A 16,488-nucleotide genomic window follows, 5' to 3' on the forward strand; every position below is an offset into this window, starting at 1 on the left:
ACTTGTAAAGGGAATTACGAAGAGGCAGGGAAATTACATTTTTTTTCCCCCATAGCTAAGTAGCACGACAATTGCAACTGATAGAACAAATTAAATTCTAAATGCACTGGTGATTTGATAGATATCATTTTACTAAGTGTTACTGAGAAAATGCCTTCTTTGGGAAACAGAGTTAAGATCCGGAACACAGCCTGTCGGTTCTGGGACCTGATTCGATTATGTGGAGTTTATTCACAAAGTTAAGGAGAGGAAGGGAGAACACAATTATTCAGAGATACAGTGTCCCTTTAAAAAAATACAAAGCTAACCCTAGCAAAAGCAAATGCTTAAGAGTGTTGTGGGGGGAGCAGGTAGCTGATGGCCTGAAAAGAAACACTTACATATAATTGTTCCCTTCTGGGAAGGGGAGGAATGGAATGGTAACCTGAAATGAAAAATGTTAGTCTCTTTACTACTACTCTTAACTCTGGAGGTCACTCTAGTCTGGGAGATGAGAAATGGGATCCAGAGCCTTTCAGCTGGTGCATGAGGCCTTGAGTCAAGTCCCAGACAACAGAAATGGATTCCTGCGAGCATTGAAGTGCTGCGTGGTGGATCTTTTGAAGTGACTTGGGAGTCTGAATTCAGTTCCTAGTGGATACATATCCACATCGCAACATCCAGCACAGCACTTGGTCTCCATGCTGATAATCTCAGTAGAAAGACCAAGGCCTGAACATGGAAATTAACTCCTCTCTCACCTACAGAGATCACTGTTCCTGCATCAGAGACAAGGGGGTGAGCTCAGAGAACTTCCAAGTGTCTCATGTAGATGTAGATGAGAACAAACCTGCCTCTTTTGCAAAGCACCGTTTCAATTAAGTTATCCAGTGGTTTCAGTCCTATTTTTATTGATAAGTTCTTATAACTGCTGTATAACTGCTACTGCTTAGATGCTAACTAATTCTGGTTTCTGAGAACGTATACGTTACTCACAGGAAACCTCAGTGGTTTATGAGAAAATGTCAGTCAGTGGGGTGTTTTCAAAATGTTCACCTCAACTACCTGTTGCATATTATTCATGTTATGTGATTGGTCAACTAAGTCACATGGTAACTCTCTAATTGGATAACTGAAACTTTTAAATGAAACAGATAGGGTCTGATCCTGCACAGCTCTTACAACTCCTATTGAAACTGAGTTGCAGCTGGGAGATACACACACCAGGCTCTACAGCCACACAAGGATTTAGGTGTCAAACTGCCACTTTAGGCACCTAAAGCCAAAATTTAGAAGTCCCTACCTGCCTATGTTTCTGTCATTAAAAGCTCTTAGGTGCCTAAAAGCCTGCTGCTGGGCCTTGACATAGCCATCCAGGTGCCTAGCTCACACCCCAGCAGTGTCCTAACACTAGGCGTTGCCATGCCTACCTCGCCTGTAGGGCCTGATCAATTCATGGCTTGGTTCCTGTACGAAACAAAGGAGATGCCCCTTTTACAATTTTTAACCCGACTATGTGATATTCTGGGAGGCAGGGTCTCTCTCAATCTCTCCTTCTGAAGCTGTTTCCCTTTGTGTAAATAGTCAGGACTTGAATCTCCCACATCTGAGGTGAGTTCCCTAACCACTGAGGTATAGAGTCATTTCACTGTGGCCTAATGACTATTTATTTATACAAAGGGGAACATCTTCTATGGAGAGAGACACGCTCCATAGGTTAGGTTGGTTAGGGCACTCACTTAAGAGGGCGAGATGTTCCAAATCCTTGTTCCACATAAGGCAGAGAGGGGAAGTTAACCCAGATCTCCCACTTCCTGGGATGGTGCTCTTACCACTGACTAAAAGTTACAAGGAGAAGGGCTTAGATGTACCCAACTCCAGGCCAGGGCTTCTGCCTGTGAATCCTGAGGGGAAGGAGACACCTTCCTCCAACCTGGAGTTAGTCACCTAAGTCCGTTTGGAGAGGTGCAGTTTAGGCTATACCCCTCTTCTATGTGTTTCCTATTGGCTATCTTGGACGATTTCCTGTTCAGTTTGCTGGGTTTTGTGGATCCCATTCTTAGGCACCCAACTCTCCGCATGCACTGGACAGGGAGCCCTGGCACCTAACTCGGGGCTGTGGACTATATGAGGTGGAAGGGTGCCTAAACATTAGCCGTTGCAACACTGAGCCTCAGTCCCCTTTGTGGATCTAGCCCCAAGGGCTCAGCACTTCAGGCCCAGCTCAGAAATAGAAGAACAACAAATGCAAATACTGAATAGCAAATACACTTGTTCTCCCGTTATCACCCTTAATATTGTGCACATACAGCATTTGAAAAGAAAGGCCATCCTCCAAAGCTACACATGAACAAAGTCCTAAATAACTAGTAAGAGGTATGAAAATAGTTGAACCAAACAGCTGTTCATAATTCCAACAAATGTGCAATAACACGGTTCTGCACTACTCAACCAGCTCCTCTCATTAGTGATCCTGGGCTAGTTAGCTCAGCCTGGATAAGACAGGAATGCATAAGTTGTAACATCAAATCTAGTAACTGAGGACTGCCTTTTCCAATCAGCCATTGGGTCCTCTGTTACCAAACCCTTTAAGGCTCAAAGAGGAGTCCAGATTACCTAAATGAGGCTGTGGAAGGCAATTTTTCAAAGATAGGGAAGCACCAGAAAACTCCCCAATCCAGAAAAGGATGAAGAGTCAACATGTCTAGCTCTCAGAGAGGGCAGGGAACACTTTGTATTGCTCTTTAACAGCTTCTTTTCTATCTCAAACTCCCAGCAATACTATTTAGAGAGTGCCTGTCTGTCTACTTACGCAGGTATTATTACGGCTCTCATCACCATAAAATCTGAGCACCGCACAATCATTAAAGAATTGTTCCTCCAAATACCAGAGCCCAGGATGGACAGATCAGCTGTTCTCTATACAGCTCAGGCTTTTCCTCTGGCCTTCTGTTACAGGTAATCAGCAGACAATGATCCTCTCCTCAGGGCATAGCTTCAAAAGACTGGGGTTTTGCATAACTGGAGCTGGGGAATTTGCATTAACTTCTCCGTAGGGATTCCCCAGGAAATCCTCTTAACGCTTATTGTCCCAAAAGATTTGCCTGGCACATTTTCAATATAGTCTTTGAAACTCCCAAGTCTCACATCTGTCATATCCCATCCCCCCCCCCCCCCCCAGGAGGTTACATACAATCCTGGCCTACAATAATACATAAACTTAATACAGTAAGGTCATTGCAGGAAATTGCCATATTTGTCACAATACTCACACTAGTTCTCATCAAGCTAGCATACTAAAAATAGTAGTGTAGCCATGGTAGCATGGGCTGCAGTGAGTAATGGCATGGGCTACCTGCCCTGAATACACACCCATAGGGTTGGGGGGGGGAAAGGGGGCGCGGCAGGGGTGGTACTTGGAGCAGCCAGCCTGTGCTGCTGCCCACGTTGCCCATGGCTACTCTACTATTTTTAGCATGTTAGCCTGATGAGAGCTAGCACAAGTATATCTACTCAAGCTGGGAATCGCACCCCTAGCTCCAAGTGTAGGCATAACCTAAAAAACTTGCCCAAGGTCACACAGGGAGTCTGTGGCAGAGAAAGAAGCTGAACCCCGGTCCCATGTGTCCCTGGTCATCTTAAACAAAAGACTATGTCATGGTACTCTCTGAGAAATTTGTATGGCACTTAGTACAATGGGGTCTTGATCCCCGACTGTGGCTCCTGGTGTTTACCATAATCTCTCTCTCATGCCAGATCATCTTTGCAGACATAGGGAACAGCACAGCGTAGCCATTCATTCCTGTCCATGGCTGGCTCCTCCATTATGTCCATGTCTTTGTGTACGACATCCTGCCATCTGGTCAGTAGTCAGCCTCTAGTTTGGCCTGACCTCAGTGGTATTTGCATTATTGGCATCCTAGCATCTGTTCATCTTCAGCAGTGTCTCCACTGTTGTAAACTTTTCTATTGCAGCAAGGCCTGAACCCTGATTTCACATCCTACTCTCCTTTAACTTCTTCATTTGTCTTAAAATCATTCCACTTTAATCCTGTCATCTTTCTACTATCTCCAGCCTTCTGATGTCTGTTTCATTTAATGCAGCTGCTTCCAGACCACAGAGTGATACTGTTAGTCTACTGGTTTGATACATTTTTACTTTGGTACCAAACAATGTTTTTATCAGTTCATAATTTTGTCAGTTGGTCCATCTCCTTTTAACCTCATCCTTGATGGCACTGATAAAACTTCCTAGGTTCACATAAGATTTTACTTGTTCTGCGACTTCACCACTGCTTCATTTCAACACTTTATCTGCTGTCCGTTTTCCAAGAGGCAACTGCTTTGTCTTCTTGGCATTTATTGTAAGCCTGGATTGACTACACCAATTTACCAAGGCAGTGAAGAGTATCATCTTTAATTCAAATGTGTCTGCCAGTTGTACAATGTCATCTGCATAAGATATGGAGCTTAACTCTAGATCATCCAATGTCACACCCTCCAACCTGTTGAAGAACATAATGAAAAGTGACTCCATGCCCCTGGCCTTACACTAGTCTTTGACTTGAACCAGTTGCTTAATTTTCCACCAATGCTTATGGCACTGCAGGAGTCTTTGTACATCGCTTTTATAGTTCCAATTATCTTCTCTGGAACGCCATAGGGTTTTGTTACTTTCCAGAATGCTTCCCTCCAAACTGAATGAAATGGCTTTATGAAGTCGATGAGAACAGCAAACATCTTTAACTAACATTCTCAGGACCACAATACAAATAATAATAATGGAAAGGCGGTTTTTGGGCAGTGGGGGAAAATAAAAAGGAGAAAAAGTTGAACATTCTGGAGGAACATCCCTCCCACAACAAACTTGGCAATTTATTAGGACATAAGCTTGTGCTATCACACCACTTTTTACCTGCTCTATCCTTCCATTCCCCTCCACGTGCTCAAGGATAATTTACTTCAGTGGGATTAAGGTATTAAGACCTGACAGATGTCCAGTGGGTAAGATCTGCAGTGAAAAGGTGATGCTATGACTTGAACACAGGGGGGAGTAACTACTGAACCAGAGACAGAAACTGTTTTCAATGGCAGAAAAGGCCTTCATTTGGTTTCAACAACAACCAGCATAGATTGATTCTCTCCACACTGGAAACTTGCCAGCTACAGTGTGCTCCATTTCATAAAGAAAGCTTGCCCTGCCAGCTGGAAGTCCTGCTGTGACCATTCTTCCCTGACCGCCTTTCCCCACTAACAGGCGCCCAAGAGGGCTTAGAACCCACCAGGAACTGAAGAGGATTGGTTCCTGTGACAGCGCCGCATTCAATTCCATTTTAGCCATGGGGTGAGAAATCTTTCTTCACTTGCCTTGGAGATGGACAAAGATGGAGGAGGTAGAAACAAAGACAGAGAGGCGGTCAGGAAAACTAGTTAGTACATCAGCTATTCCTCCTAGCAGCAGCAGGGTTGCAGTCCCTTTTCCTGAGAGCTGAGTTTCATTTCTCCAAAGCAACACAGGTCTAGATAATACTCAGTCCTGCCCTGAGTGCAGGGGCCTGGACTAGATAACCTCTCAAGGTCCCTTCCAGTCCTATGATTCTATGATAAACTAAACAGACAAACCAGGTCCCTTGGCCTGACTCAGAGTCTCCTACAGTAATCTGTGCTCCCTGCAGGTCTCTCTCTCTCCATTGAGCTGTTCGTTGGCCTTTTATCGCAGGCCCAGGTGGCCTGCAGGCTATCATCTGATCCCCAACCTCAGACCTATCACCTGGGAGGCAGCTAACTCATCACAGCTGAGGGCTATGTCCAGCTCCCTTAAAGGGACACCCCACCCTCTGACAGTGTGGAATTCTGCCTCCAGAAGTGGCCAACACTTTGTATTTCAGGGGAAGCATAAACCTCCCTAATAATGCACCTGGCCAATTGAGCAACGCTATAACAGGTGGAAGGAATTCCTCCCTGACCTCTGTTTTGTCAGTTTACACCCTAGGGCATGTCCTTTGATTGTTCCTATATTAGCAAGCAGGTTATTATTGCTCATGAAATTATTCAGCCTCTGCAATCAAGCCGGCCCTAACGGGTGCCCTCCCTTGCTAAGCCTGCCTTTGTCACAGGAAGAGTAGATTTAGCTCAATCTGATTTATACAGAACCACACTGACCTTTTAGAGTGTGCCCCAGAGCACCATGAGGGACTGGAATTTACTGCCAGACATGGGAAATGTGTTGTTCGGTGAAATAAAGGCTTTTTCAGGCTGTGATTTGAGCTTGATAGCAGAAACCTAGTAGCAGCTCAATGCTCATTCACCATTTGAGAAAGGAAAAGCAGCTTGGAGGCTGTCCTGGGCTATCTTTCATAGCTCTACCAAACAGATGGATGATTGGAAGTGCAGCATGCATAGGTTATTCTGAAGCCTCTCTGGGGGAAGGGAGATGGATTTTCTCTCACACCTCCCTGCTCCTCCCAAGAAAAGGAAGAGTTTGGGTAACCAATCAGTGCCATGCAGGCCTGCAGTGTGTCCAGGGCAGTGCTTTTCATGATAGGTGTGTTGCAGAGACCAGACTGTAAATTTCCCCAGCAGTGTAAGTAATGCACATTGAACTCCACTGGACCTATTTCAGTTTCATTCATAATTTTTAATGATTTATAACACACTTATAAGTAGCGCCCAGAGCCTCTGAGGAACTTATGATGAGAGCTTACATGGTAGAAAGCAAGCACAAAACAAATAATAATAGTAATAAGTTATATGGTGGTTTACATCTTCAAGACAATTAATTAACCTGACGGAAAAGGCTCCGAGATTTTTGGAAACCCTGGAGTCTGCATAGCGTTAAGAAGGTACCCACAATATCCTGACCTAAGAAGGCACCACCTGTACACAGTGCCAGAGAGAACCACCAATATCCAAACACTTTAAAATAAAATGCATTGTCTCCAAAAAGGAAACGGAAAGGCTCTTCCAGAATATGCAAAAGGTAGAAGTTCCTGAGGACCACGAGCTTCAACAGGAAAGTAGAGGCAGACTGCAGAAGGACAGTCACTATAAAACGCAAACATCTTACCTCATGTTGGCAGCTGTGTCTGCTAAAGTGTCCTGTAAGACAACATATGCACCTTTTCAGCCAGCAAAGAATTCCACTGGTTCCACCTACTCCAAGGCCTATTTGTCAGGCAGCTCCAGATCCTAGCTCACTTTCCTCCCTGCATTGCTGGCTGCCTTGACTAATTGGATTCGGTGTTTTAATATGCATTTTGCCAGACTGCAGGCTGGCTGCAGTCTCACTGTTGTGCAGGCTGAGTCAGCTCCCCACCCCCACAAGACACTAGGATTCAAAGAGCAGCTGATGCACTATGAAAAACTTCAGTGAGCACTGGTTTGCAAGCAGCCCTGCTTCTCTGTCTCAGATTTCTGTACTACTCCACCAGCCTCCTTCTCTGTTGCTGAGGACGTTTGCATTCAAGCAGGAGTATACCATGGTTTGGAGCATTGCAATGGGCTGCTGTGGAGATGACTGGGGTGTCACCCGCAGAGGACTGGGACTGGAGATGTGCATAACGAGGAATTTCCTGAGACATTTTGAACAAATTTTTCCAACTTCCATTTAGGGTCCTCTTTGTGCCTGTTGGAGACGCTGGGCACTACTCTAGGTAACTCGGGGGGGTGGAAGACCACGAGTGTTGATGAAGCCCTCCTGCTCTAGGCCCAGGCAAACCGAAGCTCCTCCATTCCTTGAACTTTCTGTAACCCTGCAAAACTATGAGGAAGCTAGCACACAAATAGACATGTTTGCACACGGCTCGCTAGCCAAAACCAGCTCCAGCTGGGTAAACGTATAGATAAGGAAGGAATGTTTAGCAAAAACTAGTAACAAGTATAACCAAATAAGGCAAGGCTTGAACAATGCTAATGAGGAAAAATATAACTGGCAGCTTTAGATGATTGGCTGCGCTATTGTACGGGGCAACAGGTAATTGGTTGTATATGCTTGTGTAGTTAAGTAGGAAAAAAGGTATAAATTGTATGGTGTAACTTGAGACAGCTCAGTCTCCCTGTGTCCCTATTTGAAGCTTCAAATAAACTCTCTGCTTCTCCACCCCGTTGTGGTCATTGGCGCGACGCACACCGGGCAACAAACCCCGCTGTTGCTTGCCTCGGGCACTCTGTGCCGGCAACATGCCCTTGCCCTCAGCTTTAAGTGTTTGATGAACTAGCTATTTGTGCAAAGAAACATCAGGCTCTGAATTCTGTAACAACTTGGGATGAGCCCCAGTTTTAGGTAGAAACGGGCTCTTTTTCACTCAGGACATCTGCATGAAAATGGGGTTGCGGTTTTCACAACAGCTTGTCTCTTCCTGTCACCTAGGGTGTCCAGACAGCAAATGTGAAAAATCGGGACGGGGTGGGGGCTAATAGGAGGCTATATAAGAAAAAGACCCAAAAATCAGGACTATCCCTATAAAATTGGGACATTTGGTCACCCTACTGTCATCTAAAGCCAGGGGCCTGTGTAGTGTCCAAAGTAAGGACTACTACAATTTCCTGCCACTGGCACCAGTGTCATTAGGAGTAACGCCAATGAACAATGGAATTATAGCAGTTCAAAATCCAGTATAAGGGAAGGCAGAATCAGGCCCAGAATGTTTATGGAAAACTAGAAAGACAAACAACTTTTCTTTTTCCAGGGAAATATCTTCAGAAATAAAGAATGAAGAGAGGAAAGAGATGAAGAGTGGAAGCAGAACATGTTCACTGAAAATACATTTCTAAGGAAATTTAATGCTGGTGAAAGGTTCCAAAAGACTATAATGATGAGGCCCCATGTAAATACCTCAACAGCTAGACTGACAATCAGTCCTGAAAACAGAAATTCTTCGTTTCCTTATAGAACAGGTGCAACATGGACAATGGTAGCGTCCGGCCAGCGTGCCCCACCCCTGACTTAGGAGGGACCACCTCCGGGGGTGAGGGAAGCATTCATTCTCTATTCAGTCCTGGGATCTCTCTCCTGAAGTGTCACATAGGGTGTCAGTAGTTGTAGTGGTTTCAATGACATAAACTTATGTCCACTAGACACCGGATTTTGAGACCATCAGCACATTCCACCATTGGCCACTGAACTTCCCGAAGGAATTTCTGGAAATGGGATTGTTTTCAGTGTGAACATTAGGCATATGGAATGGGGTGGGGCCTAAGGGTATAGTGGCGTTGGCGGTACTGCATATATTTGTGGAAAATGAGGTGTAATGCACAGATGTCATTAGCAGGATGACAGATGTGCTGGGAATTGTTACTATTTCAGAGTAGCACAGCACTGTGCCCTCAAGTTTGAGCTCCAGCAGGACTTCTATGGCCAAGTCCTCCAGCCACTGGAAAGCTCTTTGCTAACACAAGCAGGTGTTCTGCCTCTCTCTATTAAAGCTGTCAGATTAGAGCCCTATTTGAGGAGCACATTTTCCTTTGGGGTGGGCTAACCCAGCGAAGCTGTTATCTGATTTGATCCCTGCTTTCTTAGGAGACACATCATCTCCAGCTTTGAAAAGTTTCAGAGTAACAGCCATGTTAGTCTGTATTCGCAAAAAGAAAAGGAGTACTTGTGGCACCTTAGAGACTAACCAATTTATTTGAGCATAAGCTTTCGTGAGCTACAGCTCACTTCATCGGATGCAACCGATGAAGTGAGCTGTAGCTCACGAAAGCTTATGCTCAAATAAATTGGTTAGTCTCTAAGGTGCCACAAGTACTCCTTTTCTTTTAGCTTTGAAAATTATTCAAAAGAAATGTGCAACAGCTTTTCATAATTAATATGCAGCGCCGGTTACCACGCAGAGAGCCGGCACAGTTATAATAACTTGGAGTCAATAATTCATAAACTATAATGCATTATTAATCAATTATTGAGGCCTGAATTACATTTAATGAGATTAAACTGATTGGAGCACTAAACTGTTTGAATCATATTGATTTAATCAATGTGCTTAATTAAACTGTGTACATTTTCCACACAATCATTATTTCCCAGTATCCTGTACAAGTGGTCTCTCTGCTATTCTTCACTCAGGAATTGTTCTTGAAAATTAGTTGAACATTAGTACTTAAAGATAAAGTGTCTTGTTTTCTTTTTATTAAAAAAAAATCAAACCAGCTAATACGCCATCTAACTAGCTTGTGTTCGCACATAAGGAAGTGCACCGATGTTGATCAGAAAGATCTTAGATACCTCAATGAGGCTGTATTCTAAGAAGAAGAGGTCAAATAAGCACATCTGATCAGTCTCCATTTATCCAGTTGGGAGAGCACACAGAAACCTTAAAGACTATAAGCATCCTTATATACCTACCCTATAAGTCATCCCTATATCTGTAGTGTCCTACCAGACTTATGAAACAAGAGTGCCCTCCACCCCCATCAAAAGACTTAATTAAACACAAGCAGATGCTGCTGCTTCTCCCTGTTAACCTTAATGTCTTCTCCAGTCCAGGAGAGGGGGAATGCCTACCAAGCATATCAGCTATTATAGACATACATCCATTAGCTTCTGACGTACTTTGCCCACTTCCCTTGCCACTTCTGCTAACTAACAGGGACATTTGGATTTAACTTTAAACAAACTACCCCTGCAATTCAACCTCTTGATGCAGCACATGCTGATGAGAAGGCAATCACCGTGCACAAGGATTGGGCGGAATACTAGTCACAGACTACATAATCAGCATTAACAGAAGCCACAAGTACATGTCCAGGTATGAAGACATCCTTCTGAATATTTATCATGCAATACCATAAGCAACCACTAGTGGTTCACATCAGCTTCCACCCATTGGTGTTGAAGACAATTGCAAATCTCCCATTGACTTCAATGGGTGCAGAATTGAGCCCCATGACATTATAATGGTTACTACTCTGTGCTGGGAATACAACTGCAATTCAAATCAGCTGAGGAGGAGGACAGGCTTATGGCAGAAACAGGCCCAGGACTGAGAAGTTGCTGTTGCGATCAGAGAATTCCTCTGTGACTTTGTTACAATTCTATGTGCTTCAATTTCTCCATTTGTAAAATGGGAAAAAATATTGCTTACCTACCTCAAAGAGGGCTGGTGAAGCTAAATTCATTAATGTTTGTAAAGCACTTTCAGATCCTCAGATGAAAAGCTATATAAAAGGGAACCGTATTATTATTACCCACACCTTTCCAGGATTAATTTATATACCCATTATAGTTCAGAGATCAAAGGACCAGGAAAATAATAGGTTATCGTAACTAGGAGAGAGTAGGGCTGTGCATAGCGAGTAGGGCTGTTCTGAAATTTATCCAAAAATTTTTTTAATGTAAATGTCGTTTTTGTGTAAATCAAAACCTTTCAAAACCAGGTCTATTTTGATGAAATTTTGTTCAGGAAAAAAAAAGGAAGTGTTTAAAAATGTCAAAACATCCATTTTGACATGTTCAGAAAGGAATATTTTCGATCTTTCATTTCAAAACCATGTTTGCAACAAAATTAATTGTTTATAATGTACAATTTGTAAAAGTTTTAAAAGGTCAAAATCAGAGGAACATAAGAACGGCCATACTGGGTCAGACCAATAATCCATCTAGCCCAATATCTTGTCTTCCGACAGTGGCCAATGCCATATGTATCAGAGGGAATGAACAGAACAGGGCAATTCTCAAGTGATCCATCCCCTGACAACTAGTCCCAACATCTGGCAGTCAGGGTACGTTTACACAGTAAAGAAACACCCATGGCTGGGCCCTGCCAACTGACTCGGGATCATGGGGCTCAGGCTGCAGGGCCGTTTCATTGTTCTGTAGACTTCCAGCCTGGAGCCCGAGCTCTAGGACCTCTGCAGGGTCCTAGAACCTGGGAGCCAGCCCAAGCCCAGAAGTCTACACAGCAGTTAAACAGCACCACATCCCAAGCCCTGCAAGCCCAAGTCAGCTGGCAGGGGCCAGCCACAGGGTTTTCTTTGCTGTATAGACATACCCTCAGAGGCTTAGGGACACCCAGAGCTTGGGTTTGCATCCATGACCATCTTGGCCAATAGCCATTAGTGGACCTATCCTCCAGGAAAATGATTTGATTTTATTGAATCAAAGCATTTCAATTGACCCAAAACAAATTTTGTTTCACAGGAAATTTTTTTGTTTTCATTCCATTCTGGAAAGAAAACAAAATCCCAAAATGCACAAAATCTTGCTCCTGCCCCACTCTAACAATGAGCCAATTAAATCCACTGGAAGAAAGGCTCAGCTCCCTCCACACAACACAACCTAAGGTGCCATGAATTCATCAGCCTCCTTACATTTCTAGGTTTTAATTTAGTCATCTATTGTGGTGACAAGGCACTGATGTGCTTGCTCTAGTTTACAGAGGAAAGTTTTATCATTACCTGGGTGTAACTGAATGGATCTTTTAATTACAGATCTTTGGAGGGCTAATCCATCCATTCATTCTGCTATTTACCATAATTTTCAGTGGTCCCTAGGGGCTAATCAGCTGGTATCTCACCCAGGCATTCCTTCATGAAGTCATTGGGTCCTACTTACAGTAACACGCCTGACAAAAAAGATTTCAGCTTTGCTTGGAAAAACAACCAATTTGAACTAGAAGCTCTGACTGGTAGATTATGGCAGTTACTGTGTGTATGTCCCTTTCCCAAGGTTTCTTCAGATACATGTTTTCTGTAAAGGGACTACTTGAGGTTATTAGTTTCCTTCCTACCATTACTTATCACCAACTGAACAAGAGAGAAAGAGATGGTGGGGAAAAAATTAATTCCAGCACATCTCCTGTGTATGAACTTCTCTGACCTGTGTGTTATGTGCTCCAACCTGGGGCAGAATGTCCACCCTGCAATTTTTAGCATGCTACTTTGAGCCCCACTAGCACAAGTCTGTCTATAGGGCTGGGAGGCATGCTCCCAGCTGCACTGTAGACATACCCTGGGTCTCTCTGAATCTCATTTTCCCATCTGAAAATTGGGAATAATGATATTTCCTTTCCTTACAGGGATGTTGTGATAAATGCATTAATGACTGCCAGGTGCTCAGTTACTATGGGGAGGAGGGTCATACAAGTAACTAGACAGACAGGTGCATCATCCCTGTTGAAAATCCTAGACACCTGATAGCAATGCATCGGCAAGCCCATTGTCTGCTCCCACTTCAGCCTGGCACAGGGCAGCTCCAACAGCTTTCATGTGGCTGATGAGCTTCATGCCTGACAGGTTGCTTGGCAGATCAAATGTATAATGCTATGGGCTCAAAATATGCAAACTAGCATGGAACATGGGTGCATGCTGTGCTCCCACTATTGCGTGGGTAGAGGACCATTTTCTTCATTTGGGGTGGTAAATTAGGGCAAAACCTGAGAAGAGCAGAGCACCTGAACTCCCCTTGATTTCACTGGGAGCTGCAGCAGCTCAGCACCTCTCAGGATTTGGCCCTTTGCTGTTCTTGCTGCTGCTTCTTTCACTTGAGAATCTTTCCCCCCACACACACACCCCCCACCACCACCCCTCAGGAGACACTCTTCCTCCCTCCACCCAGTAAAGTGAAAGACTAGGGTCAGAATAGTTGGGATCAAAGACTCCAGAGAGGAGATTCTCTCACAACCATTATATTTCTTCCCCTCTGTGCCGTTAATTTTAAAACCACTCAGAAGTGACAACATCAAACCCACGGCAGGTGCAGTGCAGTGGCTCATCGCACCCATGGGAGCTTACAGAAACCCACTTTTTTACATTATTCTAAGAACTGCTACTGTCTTCCAAGGAAAAGCTTTTAGCATAATTTGGCAGGCTGAGTCTGCACAGAACAACTCTTTGTGAGAAGCAAAAAAGCGGGGTGGAAGGGGGAAGGAGTAGAAGAAGAAGACGAGCGAGACAAAGAATCCTCCTGCTCTTTGAATGAGCATCCCACATGCTGGCAGCATGGGGAACAAGTGGTTTTCCTTTTGTCAGAAGGCAAGCAGGGGCCTTACAGTTGGGGTGAGGGGCACAGACGCCATAACCCAGGGGATACTCGGACTCCAGATAGAGGAAAGGGTTACGAATGGCAAAGCACAAGGGACCCAAAGCACAGCACTTTGCCCCTGCCACCCACCGTCCTCTGGTTTCCTTAAAATCAAACTTGTCCAGCCTCTGCTGTCTTTCTCCTCTAACATGTCAGTAATAATAATAATACAAGGGAAAACCAGCATGATAGCAAAAGCAGGCAACAGGGAGGTGGAGGGGAGAGGGCAAAGGTAACTGTGCTGAAATGAGCGTTGGGGCCCTCATAATTTGAGCAGGATGGGGAAGACCTGGTTTTAAACAAAAACCCACAACTCCCTTTTCCTTCAACATGCTGTGCATGTGCAACCTCTGGGAACATGCACGGCTTGTGCTTCTCATTAACAAGCTGCACATTAATAAATTTAACTCAGACAAATGTAACCATCCTTGGACCACATTAATCAAAAGCCTGACAAGACCGATCTAAAGAGCCGAGAAAGGAAAATAAAGCATAGCTAACACAGAGGGGTGTCATGCACTGATTTTCTGTATCTCCCTGCCCCCCGCCTACATACCAGTATTCCTTGTGTTCAGAGTAACTCCTCCCCACCAAATCTATCCTTCCATACAGATGGTCCTATCCCTCCTAGCACCCTGCTATGTTTGTCCAGTGCACACTTGTGAAGCAATCTCTTTCTTCCCCACCCCCTGTGTCTCTAATAAAGAAAACAGAGAAGGCTTATAGGGTATTAAAGCAAGATCATGCCCAACAATTACTCAGCTCTGAAAAACTGTATGTGATCTATGTTGTTGAAAAATCTCTCAGGAAAAAAAAATATATAAGGAGAAAACAAAAATTTGAAAGGCAAGCAAAACCACTAAGGCTTCTTGGAGACATGAATAGCCCAGAGCCCTAGAAAGGAAAAGAAAAGACCAAAGGCCATCAACAACTTCTAGTCATTCCTCCCTGGGTTGACTCCTCCCAGGATGCAGCTCCACATCACCTCCTGAGCCGGAATGTATGTTTGCAGGGTCTGCACCAAGCAATGGAAGTCATTCCCATGAAGTCTTCTCCCTTGGGTCTTGCAGGATTCAGCTCTTTATGCATTTGCTTTTGTTGGGCTGGGTTACTAGCATGGCAAAATAGTGGAAAATATTGGATTTTTAGCATCAGCCAAACTACTTCAGAGTAGGGAGGGCTTCTCACACAAGCCAAGTAGACTGAGGAACAACTGCTGACCAAAGCAACGCAAAGCAGCAAAACTTAAGCTCAGTGCCCCCTCAAGCCATTATTAACCAAGCTGCTTAAACGAAATAAACAAATACATGATAATTCAGGCTTGTCTGGAGGCAGCCCATGGCACAAAACACAGTATGGTGTTTTTCTGCTCTTTCATTAGATAAAACAAATACTTTCTATCACATAATACTGTCATTATTGTCATTCATACAGCGTGCTATATGTGCCCATGACATACAAAAAAAATGACTCAGTCTTGCGCCCACCATCCCTGCCCCAAACAGCTTCCAAATGAGTTCAGAGGATACTATTTTGATAGTTCAATTAGTTCATTAATAGAGTTGGGTGAGATTTTTCTGCCAAAATTTTTGCAGTGGAAAATGCGATACTGAAATGCTTCGTGAATGTATGTCAGTTTCATCAGATTGTTCATTTTGGGGGGAAAAAACAAAACAAAAATTCAGAAAAAAATCAGAACTGTTTGGTTTGATATTTTTGCAATGTTGTTACACTGGAAGCTGTTAATGGCCACCATCATGCATGTCCTTCAGCTGTAGACAATCACACATCTGTGCTAGATCACTCTTCATTCAGGCTAAATGGAAGCCACAATTAAATACTCCTTTATGTAGCAATAACTTGACACAACAGGAAGCCACCACCCAACGCATGAGGCCACATGGGAAAGCATGCGCAGAGGTAAACTGTATGGTTGGAGGGGTTTCCCTGAGGCTGATTGCAAATGCAGGGACTATGAGATTGACAAGCTGTGTACATCTGTGTGTGAGAGTGTCAGAAAACAAGAGGAGAAGTCATGAGCATAGTCAAGAGAGGGAGCTGAGGGACAGAGTTGCCTGGGGACCAGGACTGGCTATAAAGGCAGGCTTGGAAACTGTGATCAAGGAAACTGACTGCTGTGTGTTTCTACTATGTTCAGGGAAACAGGACTTCATGTTCCTTCCCTGCAAATAAATAGGATTGCGCCAAATAAATACCTGACTCATATGGAGTCGTGGCTAATTGACTGAACCAAAGCAATAATAACAGTCACTCTGTTATAAACTGGAACCAAAATGGAACCCATAACTTTCACCACCCCTAGAAAGGGAAGAAAGCAGAAAGGCAAAATTCTCTTCTCCAATCCACATGGTAGTACTCGACACTAATATTTCTGTGCTCCCTTTATGTACGGATCTAGTGTTGATATCAGTGGGATTCCCACACATATACTACTGCAGACAGCTGATAGGGTTCAAATTCAGAAACCAAAA

At 44.0% G+C, this 16,488-nt stretch overlaps 1 protein-coding gene across 1 annotated transcript in view; it reads right to left on the reverse strand.

The window, feature by feature from the left end:
- AGBL1 (AGBL carboxypeptidase 1) overlaps nucleotides 1-16,488 on the reverse strand; it is a 380,933-nt gene that overhangs the window by 255,660 nt on the left and 108,785 nt on the right. The gene's annotated exons all lie outside the window — the stretch shown is intronic.

Source organism: Natator depressus, chromosome 10, assembly GCF_965152275.1.
Source record: "Natator depressus isolate rNatDep1 chromosome 10, rNatDep2.hap1, whole genome shotgun sequence".
Taxonomy (NCBI): domain Eukaryota; kingdom Metazoa; phylum Chordata; order Testudines; family Cheloniidae; genus Natator; species Natator depressus.